A 9393-nucleotide genomic window follows, 5' to 3' on the forward strand; every position below is an offset into this window, starting at 1 on the left:
TGCTTTTCCATCCGCAGGAGTGTCATTTTCACAAATGGTGCAAACAGGTTCCATCTAAATGGATTGATCATGTAACGCTAATGTAAGGCCTGCCTCACACGTTTGGTTAAGATTGTGTATTCAGGCAAAGAAAAGGAGTTTAGTTCACACTACAGTGTGTGTTGTTGAGCTATTTATGGTGTTATTTTTACACTGATCCTGAACTGAGCTTTAAAAACACACTGATTACTTTTAGAGACGAAACATTAATAGTAGTAAAAGACAAAAATATATTCTCAGTCATCAGTTTTAATGCTACTCACATAGAGGGTGGAGTAGACTCTCTGATAATACGTGAGGGGACAGGAGCTGATGTTAAACTCTTTATTTTGGGAAAAGTTCTCTGTAACAGCACCTGCAGAGACGGAGACACATGAGAGATCTGAGCTACAGTCTGTAAGACTAAAGTTCAACCTGCATGTGCAAGTTTCAGTATAATAAACATTGTCATTCTGCAGCTCTGTTCTACAAAGATGTCAGGAAAATCCTGTTTCTGCAGCTTCCTTCATCATCCTTCATCACTTCAAGTTGTTTTTTCCTCTCACTGTTTGCTCTCTTGTTATGCTGCATCTCCTCAAGTCTGGTTGGGTGTTTTCATCTCTGCTACAACAGTGTCATCCTTCACTGATATGACCCCAGGTCTAACAACATAAACTCAAGTACACTTTCACTCTGTCACAGTTTAACTGAAGTGAACATGAATAAAAGTGGATTTTGTTCTTGTAAAACGGGGTTTTGTACTTTTACTTCATGTAAAGATGTGGACGTTTCTCTGGAACTGGTTGACTGATGTGTGTCTGCCTTACCTCCCAGAGAGATGAGAGTAAACAGGTGAAGCAGGAGGCGGAGCATGTTGGAAGGCATCCAATCAACTGACAGGAAGCTGGAACACACACATTTGATTGGACCAAAAACTCTCAGATATATTTAGATCTTTTTTCTTTCAGGTTGAGAACGAAGCTCAATGCAACAAGCTGGTGGCTCACATCTCTAAATGTTTACAGGTCAAGGTTAAACAAACACTTTCACACCTCCATCACCATAAAGTTATTAAATATGATCACTCACTGATATTTGGTGTGTTTCTTCCTTTAATTGGAAGGAAACTATGTATAAGTTGTGTTTCATTTGTCTTTTGCTACACTAATGTTTAGGAGGCTTCATGTTCCCCAAAACAAACATATATTAATATTTTGAAAACCTGCTTTAAATAACCTTTAATTATGGTGATATTTGGTTTGTAGACTACCTGTCAGAAGCCAAATGAGATGTGTGTATCTTTGTGGTCCACGAAGAGGATCGCCTCTTGTTTGTGCTTGAAAACATCCGTTATTTTCCCTCTTATAGCTAATTTACTGTTTAACAGCTGATGCTGCTGTGTTCACTACAAAGTTTCTTCATTTGTTGCTTTAGTTTTTATACAGAAGGCAGCATTTCTTCCAAACAGATCATTTATACACTCAAGGATCTACGTAAACCTGATGGTATAATATATTCTTAAACATAAGGAGGACTGTGGATTTTCTCCTGCATCAGTTACACTGAAAACTTGTTGGTAACCTTTTAAGAAAATCCCAGACAATCACCACAAGCTGTAAAACTATGTAATTGTCCTAAAAATTAGAATTTGGCTTTGGAAAAAAAAATAAAAATAAAACAGAAAACAGAGTTTTTACCAGTACAGGTCTATTCAGCTTACCCTCTGCAACTCTGGTGAAGGATGACGATGAAAAAGACTTCTGTTCAGGAGGCTCTCTAAACGTCTTCCAGCTGTTGGACAGATGTGTGCTGATGTCTCTGTTGAGGATGCTCTGACTCTCCCTCTCTATCGGTCTCTTTTTATGTCCAGCTTCGCTCCCGTCCACACCCAGAAGGGGAGGGATGGAGGTGGAGTAAACAGTGGCATTACCTGATGAGAACCTCCCTCTGCTGTGCTGGATGTGTCCTCAGCATCTTGTTGTGCAGGATGCTGAAGAGCACCTTCAGCTGGTGTGAGCTTACGTGACATTTCCAAGACAAAGTCCACTTGTTATGTAGGCCACAGTGAACAGGTTTGCACAATAAGGCAATTTCCAGCATTCTAACACACAACACCTGGAACAATATTGGTGTCATGACACACCCTGAAAGCAGTAAATATCACAGAGAAAAGCTCTGATGTTTCTATGTTGGCAGGACCTGAACTGTTTAGAAGACTCCATGGCTGCTGGTTGCTTCTTTGGTTAGAGCAGGACAGGTCAAAGTATTTCCAGCGATCTGGGATTTCCCTCATCTGAACTAAAAATGACTATGAGGTAGTCATCACTTTACAGAGCTGTCTGAGGTCTAAAACACTTTTAAAAGTTATCTCAAAAGTTATCTTTAAAAGACCTCAAATCCCGTCAAGACAGATTTTTGCATGGTTTAAAATTAAAAAATAAATAACTACACAACTTGGAAACAAAAGTAAACAACTCTTGCATAAGACATAAAATGCAGACTCTTTTTATCCAGTTTAACTTATAGAGATGTACCGCAAAAGTTAACAAACAGGGATCATAGAGAAAATCCCCGTTGTTGCAGGGTTTCTATTTAATCTTTGCTGACTGTAAATTACTGCCAAATAGATTTAATCTGCAACATGTATCAAAGGTACTCAGATACTTCTTCTTTGGGTTTGACGGTCTAGACAGAATTAAGGCACAATCAAGATCAAGTTTAACACAGACCATGTACAATAAAACTATGACAACCAGTGATAAGAAAGGGGCATAAACAAAAACATCACATAAAGGAGCACACACACAATGCTGTCATCTACCTTTCAGTGGTGAATGAAAATTAAAGGTGCTGTTGGGTGTGACTTCCTTTACTGTCCACTACATTCATGATGCCAACTTTAACAGTAAAATACAACTAAACATCCCAACAACATTGTTTAAATGTTTATATCACACTGGCAGTAAAGCACATAACGCAAATTGAGAGGATAACAAGATGTTTAATTTCTGCTGAATATGGATTTCCCATCTGCCTTCCAGCAATGGAAAGTGGTAACAAGTTTAAGCTCTCTTTCTGGAGACATGCTCTCGGCTTGTTGCTTAGAGGGCACGTAGAGGGTTATAACAACTGAAATTAACTCAACTATGAACTAGTTCATAACTGAAATGACGAACTATGAATGTCCATCCACCCATTTTCTAGCACTTATCTGGGGTTGGGTCATGTAGGCAGCTGCCTAAGCAGGGAAGTCCAGACCTCCTTCTCCCCGGCCACATTTGCCATCTTGTCTACGGGGGTTCCTTGAGGCATTCCCAGGACAGCTGAGAGATGTAGTCCTTTCAGCGTGTCCTGGGTCTTCCCTGGGCTCTCCTCCTAATAGAATGTCCCCGGAACACCTCACCAATTCAGGATGCATCCTTACCAAATGCCCGAGCCACCTCATCTGGCTCATCTCGGTGCGGAGGAGCAGCAGCTCTACTCTGAGCCCCTCCAGGATCAACAAGCTTCTCACCCTATCTCTAAAGGAGAGCCCGGCCACCCTGCTGAGAAAATCATTTTGGCCGCTTATATTCGCAATCTCGTTCTTTAGGGCACTACCCACAGCACGGTCAAACTCCTTCCCACAAAGTCCACAAAGCACATGTAGACTGATTAATTGAACTATGAAACTGATTGCTTGCGTAGAACAAGCACTTAGAAGAACACAGACCTGTTCATTTTTATCTTTTTTATTTTCATTATTAGGGAAATGCTTGATACATTCAGCACAGAGTGGCCTCCTCACTGAAACTTTGTAATAAAATTATTACAATATGGGAGTTAAATGAAATGGTTCTCCAAGATACTTTAGGCTAGATACAGACTGTATGAACACTAGGGTGAATGACTGTGCTTTGAGCCACCTGTTTGTTGAAGCAGATGGGAAACTATCATGCAGTCAGTCAGTTGTACCCAATGAACTGCTCAGAAGATGCCAAAACAACAAAATGTTGTAGTTCAAGTCCTGTCAACTTTATAACTTCTTTTCTCTGGAATCTTCTCTGCCTTCAGGGTGTCTCATGTAAGACTGGAATGAAGTTCTAGGTGTCAATGTAAATTTGAAAAGAACATCATAAATGCTGCTGAAGACTGCCTTTAATGACTGTTCAAACCTGCTTACTATCTTACATACCAAGCAGTTATTGCACTTAAACTCACACCAGCTAAATACTTTTTTATTGAGATTATCATTCACTTTAAAAAAGAAAATCAAAGATTAGATTTTAATAGTCAAGACTGTTTGTGTCTTTATCTTGATTAATGACAATTTATAGAAAAGCTTATTAAAATAAAGAGAAAACAAGAACAGGAAGAAGCAAACCTTGTTTCTGTGAAACTGCCATGAAAACAAAGCAGGATGAGCTAAATTTCCACTTTTAAACTTTGTTCACACTTTTAAAAATTTTATTCAGATTCTCATCATCTTACCTGTACAACAAGAGGCTGCGATCTGTAGTGGAAATTTTGTTATCGTCTAAATACCACACAAATATATAAGGGTTATGCAATTTTCCATTACAGGTCACATCCAGCACAGCAGAGGCAGGTTCCCATTACATTACAATTACACTGTTTAACAACTTGTCATGATTATCTGGGATTTTCTTAAAGGGTTAACATGTTTTCAGTGTAACTGATGCAGGAGAAAATTCACAGTCCTCCTTATGTTTAAGAATATATTATACCATCAGGTTTACATAAATCTTTGACTGTTTAAATTATCTGTTTGGAAGAAATGCTGCCTTCTGTATAAAAACTAAAGCAACAAATGAAGAAACTTTGTAGTGAACACAGCAACATTAGCGGTTGAACGGTAAATTAGCTATAAGAGGAAAAATAACGGATGTTTTGAAGCACAAACAAGAGGCAAGGTGTGAAAGTGTTTGTTTAATCTTGACCTGTAAACATTTAGAGATGTGAGCCACCAGCTTGTTGCACTGAGCTTCGTTCTCAACCTCAAAGAAAAATGATCTAAATATATCTGAGAGTTTTTGGTCTCTGGAGAGTTTGGTAGTTAAACTGTGACAGAGTGAAAGTGTACTTGAGTTTATGTTGTTAGATCTGGGGTCATATCAGTGAAGGATGACACTGTTGTAGCAGAGATGAAAACACCCAACAAGACTTGAGGAGATGCAGCATAACAAGAGAGCAAACAGTGAGAGGAACAAACAACTTGAAGTGATGAAGGATGATGAAGGAAGCTGCAGAAACAGGATTTTCCTGACATCTTTGTAGAACAGAGCTGCAGGATGACAATGTTTATTAAACTGAAACTTGCACATGCAGGTTGAACTTTAGTCTTACAGACTGTAGCTCAGATCTCTCATGTGTCTCCGTCTCTGCAGGTGCTGTTACAGAGAACTTTTCCCAAAATAAAGAGTTCAACATCAGCTCCTGTCCCCTCACGTATTTTCAGAGAGTCTACTCCACCCTCTATGTGAGTAGCATTAAAACTGATGACTGAGAATATATTTTTGTCTTTTACTACTATTAATGTTTCGTCTCTAAAAGTAATCAGTGTGTTTTTAAAGCTCAGTTCAGGATCAGTGTAAAGATAACACCATAAATAGCTCAACAACACACATTGTAGTGTGAACTAAACTCCTCTTCTTTGCCTTAATACACAATCTTAACCAAACATGTGAGGCAGGCCTTACATTAGCGTTACATGATCAATCTATTTAGATGAAACCTGTTTGCAGCACTTGTGAAAATGACAGTCTTGCGGGTGGAAAAGCATGAAAACATATTTAAAGATTTAAAGCTGTGCAGGAAACTTTAGGGAAAGTTGTTTATGTTGTTTGATTTGTGTGTTTTATGTTTAACAGGTGAACTTCTCCAGCAGCAACTTTGTGATCTGTTTCAACAGCTTTTACAACCCTTCAACCCCATATGACTGTCTTCTTGGGCCAGCACCCGACAGCAGTTCTGCTACCTTTTCTATGGAAGAAACATCATCCATGGAAAATGCCGTCAAGGGATCAATATAAAAGATTTTCTGTTACTTCAAACGGTTCCAAAAATCTTTCAGATCAGACTTCTGAATGACTGAATCTTTTCTCTCATTACAGCTTACAGTGTATCTTGTGAGGTTTGGAAATCAAACAGCTCTGGGGTTACATTACATCATTACACCTGGCTTTTTACCTGACCCTGGTAGTTCAGTTGTTTCTAAGGTAAGAGTGTGTTTCTGCAGGTGTGTGAACAGTTCGTGTTAGGGTTCCTGTCTGTCTCACGTGTGTGTGTTTCTGGCTCCCTCTGTCTGTCTTGTGTGTCATGACTGTTCCCGGCCAGGAGAATTACCAAGGCAGCAATCACCTCACCTGGGCTGATCTCCACACCAGGATCTCATCCACTCATCAACCACCACAGTATTTAGACACTGGACCTTTCTACACTCCTCGCCGGATCTAGTCTGTGCCCAAACGTTCCCCCACTGGAAACACAAAGGTAAGCCCAACCTGAACGGACTGTTTTACCGTCCCCCCACTGGGAACACACAAGCAGGCAGGATTCGTCCTGCTGCACACACTCAAACAGTCCAACTCACAAAAGGCTTCCTATTTGCACAACTAGCATACCAAATAGCAATGCCACAACAAGTCTGCCCAGATCTCCGAATATGAGGTGAGGGGAAGCAGCACACGCTGTACACTTTACCCTCTGAATGTGCACGAAGACAAGCCACACAGTCTTGCCTTTCCCTCCAAATGTGATCCCTGCAGCTGTCCTTTAACTCCAGGACTTCCCTAAGCTGCACAGTGATTGGCTGAATGTAGCGCCAATCTGCGGGAGGGAGCGTGAGAGGCACAGAAGTCAGCCAGTCCAAGGAGGAATCAGGACCCGGCCTTTGCATATCCAATGAGCCCCAGCTGTTGGCAAAAATCACCAGCCGTCTTACGTCCCTGAGGACGTAACAATAGCCAATAGCTAATTTAAACTTTGGTCCCTGGGCAGGTAGATGGACAACGGAAAAATACAATGACATAATTACAGTGGCCTGGAAGTGCAAAACGATATTACATTGGATGAAACACATTTTTGCAATAGTCATTTACATCCAGTGCAACACTTTTACATTTGGATTCAACATCCTGGATTCCAACTTCAATGTGCAACTTTAAAAAACTTTTTAAAAATTTCTGAACACATCACTGAAACACTTTTACCCACAAAGCAACTTTACATGAAACGCTCTTAAGTTCATTAAAACACTTTTAGTTCCCATCAGATTCTGTGACCGTAGTTGGCCAGCAGTGTACATTTCCCAGTATGTACATCGTAATAGATGAGCAAAGTCTTGAAAATAATTGTGTTACAGTCAGAGTTCATTATAATGTTGGAACAGTAGTCACACACCCTGATAGCTATCAGAAATGGTGACCTATGTAACCTCTTTAGTCTAGACTTTTCTAACATAATGCAACAAAAAGAGGTCACAGTTTTAAATGGCTCAGATTTACTGGATTTATTTGGTTTCTCTGCTTAGAACAGAAAATCAGTGTTGGGATCACAGAGCTGATCACAGCTTCCATTCAGCTTGTATTTCTTCTGTTCTTTGGAGCTGTAACCACCACTGCCATCATCATCACCATCACCATCAGTAAATCAGTAAATAAAGAGTTTAAGCCCACTGGGAAAATGCTGCATGTGCCCGATGACCAGTCTATCCCTGCTTAGTACAGGAAGTGTTGGGTGTACCTCAGCAGCAACTCTTCACAGCCCTGAGAACAAGATCAGTAAACAAAGAAGATGATATCAGTCAGATACAGACTTCTCACTTTAAGTTACTTTATAAATCAGATCCAAATAAAATATTAAGTTTCCTGTTGCTGTTTATCTGCAGCTACAGATAATCCCAGTTTAATGCAGCTGACAAACTTTGTGATCAGCAGGTTTTTTTGCAGCGAGGTGCACAGGTGTCCTTAGTGTAATGTCTGTAACTAAGGAGCGCCCCCTGGTGGCTGCAGCCCTCAGCAGCAACTAATGATGTTTGTGCTTGTGTGTGTTCCTCTCTGTCTCCATCAGCTGGTTGATGAACCAAACCTGCACTGTCACCAGTTCTGCTGTCATCGACATTCACAAAGGTGTTCGTGGGGTTGTGGCCATCAGTTTCTGGCCAGTTTCCTTGAGCAGCATTGTAAAGATGTGAGCTTGGATTGAATAAAGTTCAGGCGCTACTGACACAGCAGAGTTTGTTAACCTGTTGACACTAGCAAATAAGGCCCGAGCATTAGGACTTCCTTGCATTCCTCAGTTGTAAATTGTAAGAGTGAAGTTTCTCTTTATACATGTCATATTGAAGCAGTAGATTAGTTTTTTCTCCATCTGCACTCGGCTTTCCAACACTCATCATTTTTCATCAGTGTGGAACTTCATCTTAATCACTTAATCCAACCAGCTAACCATCAGATCATCAGAGCACTCTTGGTATTTACCTGTATCTTCAAAATCATTCACTCTGTGACGTTTTGATATAAAGATGATTAATTAAAATAAACACTGATCAAACACAAACAGATGAACCCATTTCTATTTCCCTCCCCCTTTACCTGTAGTTTACAAGTGAAGTTAGCCCATGTGAATATAGCGACTTTAGAAAGCCAAATAAAGTATATTCATTAACATATTTAACATACTTACAGAATAAAAACAATAGCAACAACAAGAAGTCTCCTACTTGCCTCTATGAAAATGCTGATAGCAAACACGCATGAAGGGAGATGTTGTTGAAAGTGATGTCCTTCCTCCACCGCTGCTACCAGGCCATCCAGTGTCTCACTTACATCCAACCTGCTGTCCAAAGCCTACTTTTCTACCATTTTTAATCATGTGACTTAGTATGGCAGTCTTTCACACAACACGAGACTCCCATTTATCAAAGATTATAATGCAGCAAAGACGATGAACAGTCATTTACAACGAGGATGCAACCAACATGGTGATCAACTGCGGCTATCCCGAGTGTGACGTCAACTGACACAGACCAATAGGCCACTATGTAGGGAATAGGGCGCACATTTGGACACAGCCTGTGTTTATATTGTCTCCAGTCTGTTATTTTTTTCATTTCCTTATTTGACTGTTAACAACAGTTCCAAGACCACCATCATAACTATATATCCCCTTCCATGCTGTGTGTTGTGTTTTCCAGTTGTTGCTATGCTTCTTCTTCTTTGTTTTTTGCCGGTTGTTGCTATGTTTCTTCTTCTACGTTTAATCTTTTGTCTGATTTGGAGGACTAGATTGCATTGTTATGTGTGTGTTGTTCTGTGATTACATTTTCAGAGCACCCCACACACAGTATGACCAAAACAGATTTTTTTTTATCTT

This window comes from Melanotaenia boesemani, chromosome 5 (genome assembly GCF_017639745.1).
Source record: "Melanotaenia boesemani isolate fMelBoe1 chromosome 5, fMelBoe1.pri, whole genome shotgun sequence".
Taxonomy (NCBI): Eukaryota; Metazoa; Chordata; class Actinopteri; order Atheriniformes; family Melanotaeniidae; genus Melanotaenia; species Melanotaenia boesemani.